Raw genomic sequence first — 8522 nt, 5'->3', positions numbered from 1 at the left:
ATATATATATATATATATATATATATATATATATATATATATATATATATCAATGTGATTATATTATATGATTCTTTGTTATAGAATATTATTTAAGTAATAATAACTATTCTTAAATAATAAAGAAAAAGAAACGTAGGGTTTAAAGAAAATAAACTAAAGGTTTATATTATAATATAAGTTAAAAGAAAGACTTTTAATTTATAAAAGAAAAGAATACTTTTTAACTAAAGGTTTTGAAGTAAAGAAAGAGAGATTAGAACTAAAGGTTCACAAAAGAAAATAATCGAGGTAAAGATTATAAAAAGACTAAAGGTCTTAAGCCGGATTGTTTATCCGACTAATAAAATGTTATACTCGTACTATAGGTGCGAGATAGAAACGGGAAAGACCCTCGGATGGTGTATTAAAGTTGGTCCAAATCAAAAAGGTGAATACGCCCCCAACTTTACAAACTTGTTTTTTTTAAACGAGTCAAACGTGTCAAATGAAAAGGTTTACATGAGACTACGTGTCTTAAAAACATTTATAAACAAGAGTATAAGCCTAGCCCTGAGGCTGTAGTATACGTTTTTCTGGATCCTTACATATGTGGTGGGCACACCACACCTGGTTATATTGACGCTTTCCTGCGGGAAGTTAATGACCATGTGCATACATATGGGTACATAACTATGTCGAACGCTGCGGTGTTTGCTAGGGTATTTAGTGAAGAGACTCGAGTTTATAATTGTGTTGTTTTAACTTGGTTATTACTAAGACACGATGGGCCAAGACCTACGTAGTCTCGATGGGTGATCAAGTAAAAGAAAATATTTTTAGCGTCATCATATTCACCAGCATGCGTTGCTGACGTATTTTCTAACATTTTGTAGGTGATCAAGGTTAGTGCTTGGGATGACGAAGTGCTCAAGATATCTGATGGCTCGGATCTTTTTGTTAAACTTAATATAGTATGAATCGTGGTTTTGTAAACTAAAACAAGTAATTCTTATACATTAAACGGGAACTTTTAATCCCGTCTTTTGTGAATGTAAATATTATATTTTAAATCCACATGTTTTTAAAGACTTCCGCTTTAACACGTAACTCTGATATATTTTCAAATGTGGTACCAACTATTGGTCATATGCCCATGCCTAAGATGGGGGTGTGACAATGATTGTCTGCAGTCAAACCATTTTCGACCTACTGTTGACAGCGGCTATACGACTGTGTGTAGCAGCACTAGACTGCGGTTATGAGTCGGTGTTTTACCGGCTGTGACTTTAGGACAGTTAAATTTATAGAGGCTATTTTGATCATAAAAGATTAATGGGGTTTGTTTATATAGGTTATCATAGTAGTTGAAAGAGACTGTTTCAGATTGAATCAGACTGGTACTTCTACCATCATCTAATTTATCCACCACTCACTTTCGATCAAATTCTACCAGGGCTCAACCAACACCAATGATGGTTTCATTTTCACGGTATGAACCCTAAATCGGGCGTGGCGGTTTAGTTTTCCGATTGGTGGATTTAATATCGGTGTCAGGTTCCATTTTGGAACCCTAGGCAGCGTTTGGATAGACTCGTCGCCAGTCTTTGTCAGCATCTGACCAAGAACCCTTGGTGGCAGTGGATTTTGATGGCGAACCGTCAATATCTGTGATGTGGTAGTTCAGTATTCACACGCAATTAGTTCTCAAAAAATTGTTGTGGTTCTGTTGATGAATTGGTTCAAGTAGATTGCTATGTGAATTGTAGTATTGCGAGATTTGGGAACTGCATTCACTAATTTAAAAAGAATAAAAAGCCCGACTAGTAGCCACAGGCTACACTAAGACATACTGGATTGACTATTTCGAAACCTTCTCTCCAGTTGCAAAGATTAACATAGTTAGAGAATTGTTTTCAATTTGCTGCTAATAAAGGATGGCTTATTCATCAGTTTGATGTAAAAAATGACTTTCTTCATGGAGAACTAAAAAAATAAGTATACATGGAACCTCCTAATGGCGTGCCCTTACCCTAATTGCAAATAAAGCTCTTTTGCGCTCTTGGCCAGTCCCAAGTAATAAAGGCCCAAGTTTCTTTTGGATCACAACTCCAATATGATCCCCATGCTTCATTATCCCATACTACTGAACTACGAACATCACGATGTACTACTGGAACTAGGAATTGAGTTAGATAACTCGGAAGACCAACCCAATGGAGACGAAAAAAAGAAAGAATATCAACTACATCAACAACCTTGATTCCTGACGCGAACAACCACTCGAGAGACTGAAGATTTTTCATTCATTTTCTTGATTTATTAGTTTTTTTCGTTTCTCAAGAGATACTAAAAAATAAGAATTTTGTCAGTTAAAGAAGTCTCTATACCGGTTAAAGCAATCTCCCTGGGCATGGTTTGAAAGATTTATCCTTGCAGTAAAGAAATATAGGTTTAAACAAAGCAATTCAGACCACACCTTGTTTCTCAAGAAGAAAAACATTCTTGTATCATGTCTACTTATTTAGGTTGATGATAGTATTACAAGAAATGACAAAGAAGAAATGAAACAACTAAAGCGGAATTTTGTCGCAGAATTTGAAATGAACGACTTGGAAATGTGAAGTACTTCCTTGGAATTGAGGTGCTGTGGTCTAAATAGGGGATCTTTATCTGTCAATGCAAGTTTGGTCTTGATCTTCTAGCTGAGATAGATATGATGGACTGCAAACCAATAGAAACCCCCATGATGGTAAACCACAAATTGTATATGGAACCTGCAGCAGAATTGGCAGATAAAGGAAGGTACCAAAGATTAGTGGGGAAATTAATACATGTTGCCCACTCTTGAGATATAGCCTATGTTGTTGGGACGATAAGTCAGTTCATGCACCAACCTCAGAAAGACCACATGGAAGCAGTCTTAAGAATCATTAGGTATCCAAAAGGAACAACTAGTCATGGAGTACTATTTAAGTTAAACGGGCATTTGGAAATTCAAGCCTATACAAATGCTGACTAGGCATAAGAAAAAAGAAATCGAAGGTCTACATCAGGGTACTTTACATTAGCTGAAGGAAACCTTGTAACCTGGAGGAGTAAAATACAGAAGGTTGTCGCTCTATCGAGCGAAAAGGCTGAATTCAGAGTAATGCATGCTACATAACAGAAGTTTTATGGATTCGAATGCTTGTGGCTGAAATTGCCCGCCCCTCCCCCCCCCCCTAAAAAAACAAAAAAAGAGAGTAGCAACATTATGTGTGACAATGAAGCAGCAATCCAAATCTTAGAAAACCCAGTCCAACATGACGGAACAAAACATATAAAAGTTGACAGAAACCAATTTTCGAGAAGCTCGAAGCAGGAATTGTTGAACTCCCATTTGTTCAAACATAAGATCAAATAACAGACATACTAAAAAAAGAAGTTAATGGAAAAATCTTCAATTTTTGTCTTGGAAAGTTGAGTATCAGTGAACTCACTACTCAACTTGAGAGGGACTGTTAAAAAGAATAAAAATGTATTATCTGGGATCAATCAATCGTCACTTCCCACAATCAAGGAGAAATCTCAGCCATTGGCAACTCGTTTACAGCCAATATTTTTGTATTGTTTCCTTATAAAGACTTCACAACTTAGTATAAATTGTACTATTGTAGCATCTTATTATCTTGTAACACAAACAAAGAAATCAATCCAATTCTTAATATTCCACTCTCTGATTTCCAATAGCTAATGTAATGTTGGACCTACGGTTTATGTAAGATCAAGAGTCAGATTCCATGCAAGGTAAGATTTTAGAATTAATTTTTAATATTACAAAAGGGTCTCAGTTGGACTTTTTCCATCACTATTTCGTGAATGTAAACAAAAAAACTTAAATGTTAATAGTAACAAGTCATATGAAATCTTCTTTAAATTTAAAATTAAAGTTAGTTAAACTTACTTTTGTAAAACAGATGGATACATATATTTTACTAAATAAGCGTTGCTTGGAATAAGAACACGTTGGAGATCTATAACAAAATAGTTTTTGTAGAATGTGAAATTGAAATGAGGAAATGTAAAATGTTTGACTTTTAAAATCTTAATAGAGTCTTATGTTTTTGATAACTTTTGAATTAATTTTAGGATGGAAACAGGCAACGAGACTATCGTCTGTATCAACATCGGCCATCGACATTGCCAACGAAGTTTAGCAAACGAAAATCAAACATACTCGCATAGCGTGGTTGCCACTGGCGAATGATGGCAAAGGCAACCGCATATGCATGCTATAGTTATGTTAATGACATCTTCAGTATTCGTCGATCGTACCACTTTGTGTAATTTTTACATGCTCAACGGATTTGAATATTGTTTTTAGCTTTTTTTTTCTAAATCTAAACGTTTGTATAATGTTATTGATTGATATATAGGAATGTATCACGCTTTGTTGTGGTAGTCTCTTAGGTGTCATGAAGAGATGTGGGGGACGAAAATGACCAGGTAACCGGACGAAAATGGAGCAAATTAAAGTGTGTTAAGATTACAAGGAAACTTGAGCAACCAATTAACATTAAATTGTGGAAGCTAATGCATGTATAAAAGTGATGAATGGCTTTCTTTGTGTAAAAATTTTTCAATGCTTACTCAATAATGTATTATATTTTTTGTAAACATTGTAAATGTGTGTCACTAATGTAAGTCAAAAGTTGGCAAATGTATTATGTAAAACTCAAAATTAAGCAAGCCACACTTGTGTAATTACTTTTTCTTAATGGTCGTTGCCGTAACACGACAGTTCTACCTACTAATTTGATATATAAATAGATTCATACTCACACCATAACCAAACACAGAAAATGTCGGGGCGTGAACTGATTGCTCATAGCTCACAAAATACTATCATGCAATTATAATGCGACAATTTCTAATTAATTATTTTAAGTAAACCATTTACATTTAAGTACATCAAGTATAAATAAATTACAAAATGATATTAAATAATTCTTGTATAAGTTTTATGTCAGGTCCCTCGATTTCAGCTGGATCTTACTTAATCATGTCATAACTCACACTGATTAATGTGCCGACAAGAGAGTTAATGACGGGTTGCTATATTTAGAAAGATATCCGTTTGTTAAAGTCGGAATCAATAACAAACATACGGTTGCAATGAATAATCAAAGGTAGAAAGCACACACAGGATTCACTCAAAAGATTTCCATCTATAGAATTTTCATCATACAAAGTGGATAATCAATTTAGAGTTTTAGGAATCCTAGGACAGCCGTCACACGATATATTCTATCTCAATAAATGTGTCTGTCTATCCTTTTTCGTGTGTGTTGGGCGGCGTGCCCTAAAACATTCTATTTATAGGCCTGCCACCCTATGACAGCTGTCATTCCTTCTAGAAACCCTAAATACAACGTACATATTCAAATTACATATTCAAAATAAACTAAGTGTAAAACAAGTCTTCCGGGTAGGCTTTACAACATTCTTCATTCTCCGAGTACGCTTTGTACTCTGCCATCCTTTGGACTTGGTAACATAGAAGTGTGCTCGAAATCAGTTTCCGGGTAGACTTTACTTGAAGAGTATTTTACTAAGTAAAATACTCACCGGGTAGACTTCAGTCTTCTTGGTTTTGTCAAACTTTGCCCGAAAAATCCTTACGAGCAACCTTGTTCTTCAATGATCCATTTCAGCTCTTTTCTATAAAATAACTTATTAGCAAAGTGTACTCGGGACAACTGTTCCTTGCTTGAGCTGAACCTTGCCCGATATTACTTAGAGATATTCCTTTAGATCATCAAGCATACTTGGACCATACTTATTAATGAATACCTTGCCCGGTCTTCCAATCACTTGGCTTCTTGGACTTGGTTAACCAAACCTTACTCGGAAGAGTAATATACTTGGCTCTGAAGAACAGACTTGCTTGATAAAGTGAACCTTGCTCAGATTTACATAAACCAGTGAACCTTGCTCGGCAATACACTAATTTGCAAACCTTGCTCGGATAACCACTAAAGAAGACTACTTGAAGTAAACCTTGCCCGATAGACAAAATATCATACCCGGCTAAGTAAAACCTTGCTCGAATGTCTAAGGTGTGCCCGGATCCATACTTAGCGAATTCTGAGGAGGTTGAGAAGATTCCAATCTTCCATATACTTCATTCTGGTCAAATCTTTGACTCAACAATCTCCCCCTTAGGTCAATTGTTTGACTCAACAATCTTCCCCTAGATTGGAACACCTCAGCTGACCCAAAACATTTCTATGGTTACTTACACTTAGCAAAAATACACATCAAATCAAAAATCAAAATTACATATTCAAATAACATAAGCAAATTACATAGTCAGAAAGTTGTCCGAAGACATTACAAAACAAAGCCTATTCTATTAAACTTGTCTCTTTCTTGCATCATGAATGGCTTGTCTTCTGTTGATTAGCTCTGAAGCTGCTTTCATCTTGAAAATATTAAGGGCTTGGTAGTGAGTGTGACTTTCTGGTATAGCCAAGTCCCTTATATCCATTAGATCTTCATTATGCAGGCATGTCAAGTCTTCATCCTTTTTAATGATCCCCAGAATTTTTCCATCCGAATTCCTCAGTACAAAATGATTAACATTCTCTTTGAATTCAATTTCAGCTATAATCCCATTTTTCTGTACTGTGTAATTGGGGCGTCTCATTCTTCTTCCCAGACTTATACATGTATTCAAGTTGGACAATGGATTCTCATCTCTGAAGATCACCTGAAAGTCTCTTTCTGCTATGTCCATTCTTTTCAGCTTTGCAGTCCTTTTTGACTTGTGAGACTGAATCAACCTCCAGCTCCTCTTTTCTTTTAAGAACTTGAATCCTTTTCCAACCTCTTCATACAAGTATTTTGACAGATCATTCATCTGTCTACCTGGCAATCTGCTTCTGTCTATGTAATTATACAATTTGAGAGTGGCCATTCTATCCAACTGTTCTTCATTGTAGTCACGAAAGTCACTCCTAGCCACAATCTCTCTCAGCAATCTGCTTTCCATAATCACTTTTAAAGATTCAGTAACTGAGTCAAAGTACAGTTCCCTAGGAAGATCCACATCAGACTGTGGTCTTGTTGTTCTTTGTTGTGCAGAACTGCTTGAGTCACCTCTTCCTCCTTGTGGAACTCTTCTTGAAATAGGAGGTCTGAAGGGAATGGACTTCTTTTGTTTTGCAGGCCTCAAGTTAAAGACATTAATGTATATAGCCTCAACCATCTCTGTTGGTAGATTGGCAAGTTCAACAACATTGTGTCCTGCTGCTTTAAGTTCTTTTAACATTTTATCCATGCCAGGAGTTCTTGCCAATCCAGCAGGTACAAACCTACCATCAGCATAATATCTTGGGTTCTCTCTTTCCCTTAAGGCTTTCTCCCATTCATTCTTTTTAATATAAAAGAGGTATTTCAAATCCTCCTTTTCCAAGAAATTGAAGTCTGCTTCAGTCATTCCTCTTTGATTAATCATTATGTTTCTTAGAATGTTTATCATTTCTTCATTTTCCTAAGGGAGAAATGGTTCATCCTCAGGTTCAGGCTTAGGTTCCTCTAGGATGGGTGTTTCAACAGTAGGCACTTCATCTGGTTTTTCCTTTTTCAGCCTGTTTCTTTTGTTTCTCCCTCAAAGTTTGGATTCTTCTCTTCTTTGCTTGAGGTTCATCAGTTGGTTTAGCTTGTTTGGTAGAGCTCTCAGCTTGGACCCTTTTCAAACTTTCTTTTCTTTTCAGTTTATTGTATTGGTCCTACACTGATTCTCTGGATAAATATTCAACAATCTCAGGCTTCATACCTCTTTCCAGCAGGTATCCACACATTCCTCCAAACTTTTCCTTCAAATTTTCCATCTTTTCAAGTTTCTCATTTTCTTTTACACACTTCTCAATCACCTTCTCTCTCTCTCTCTCTCTCTCTCTCTCTGTGTTATACAGATCTTGTAGTTTGTCAAAGTTTAGGTTAGACAGATATTTTTCTGAATGATTGTACCTTCTGAGATATTCCCTGAATTTCTGACTTTCCCTGTTTTTCTCTTCCATCTTTTCCTTCAGGGCATCTCTCTCTTTGTCAAGTCTCATCTGCAACTGATCATCATCAAGATCAGCCAGTGAATCAAAACTTATGCCATATCTTCTTAGTTTTTCAATCAAAGGATTTTTCCTTTTAGCCTCCCTCATACTCAACTCAATGTTTGTCCTCTGTTCCTCAGTCATTGTGACTTGAGGGGACACAACATTAGTAGATTTCACATTCATTTCCTGATCATTCTCAGGGTTATTATCATTATCATTAGAATCTTCAGATTCATCCTCTTCTTCAGTTAAATCATTCATGGCATCATTTTTTGGTTCATCAGAAGGTGGATGATCTGGTTCATTTCCGGTTGGCACATCAGGAACACCTGAAATCTTTTGTCCTGGTCGTAGTGTCTGCAGTGGTATTGCTTTGATTGGGCTATCATCATTGTCACTATCATTATCATGAGTCTCAACATAGTATTTGTTCTTTTCATCCCA

The sequence above is a fragment of the Bidens hawaiensis genome, unplaced genomic scaffold (genome assembly GCF_021521415.1).
Source record: "Bidens hawaiensis isolate Kalapana, Puna unplaced genomic scaffold, B.hawaiensis_p1.1 tig00013866_1, whole genome shotgun sequence".
NCBI classification, from domain to species: domain Eukaryota; kingdom Viridiplantae; phylum Streptophyta; class Magnoliopsida; order Asterales; family Asteraceae; genus Bidens; species Bidens hawaiensis.
Note: the sequence above shows the minus strand (reverse complement) of the source record.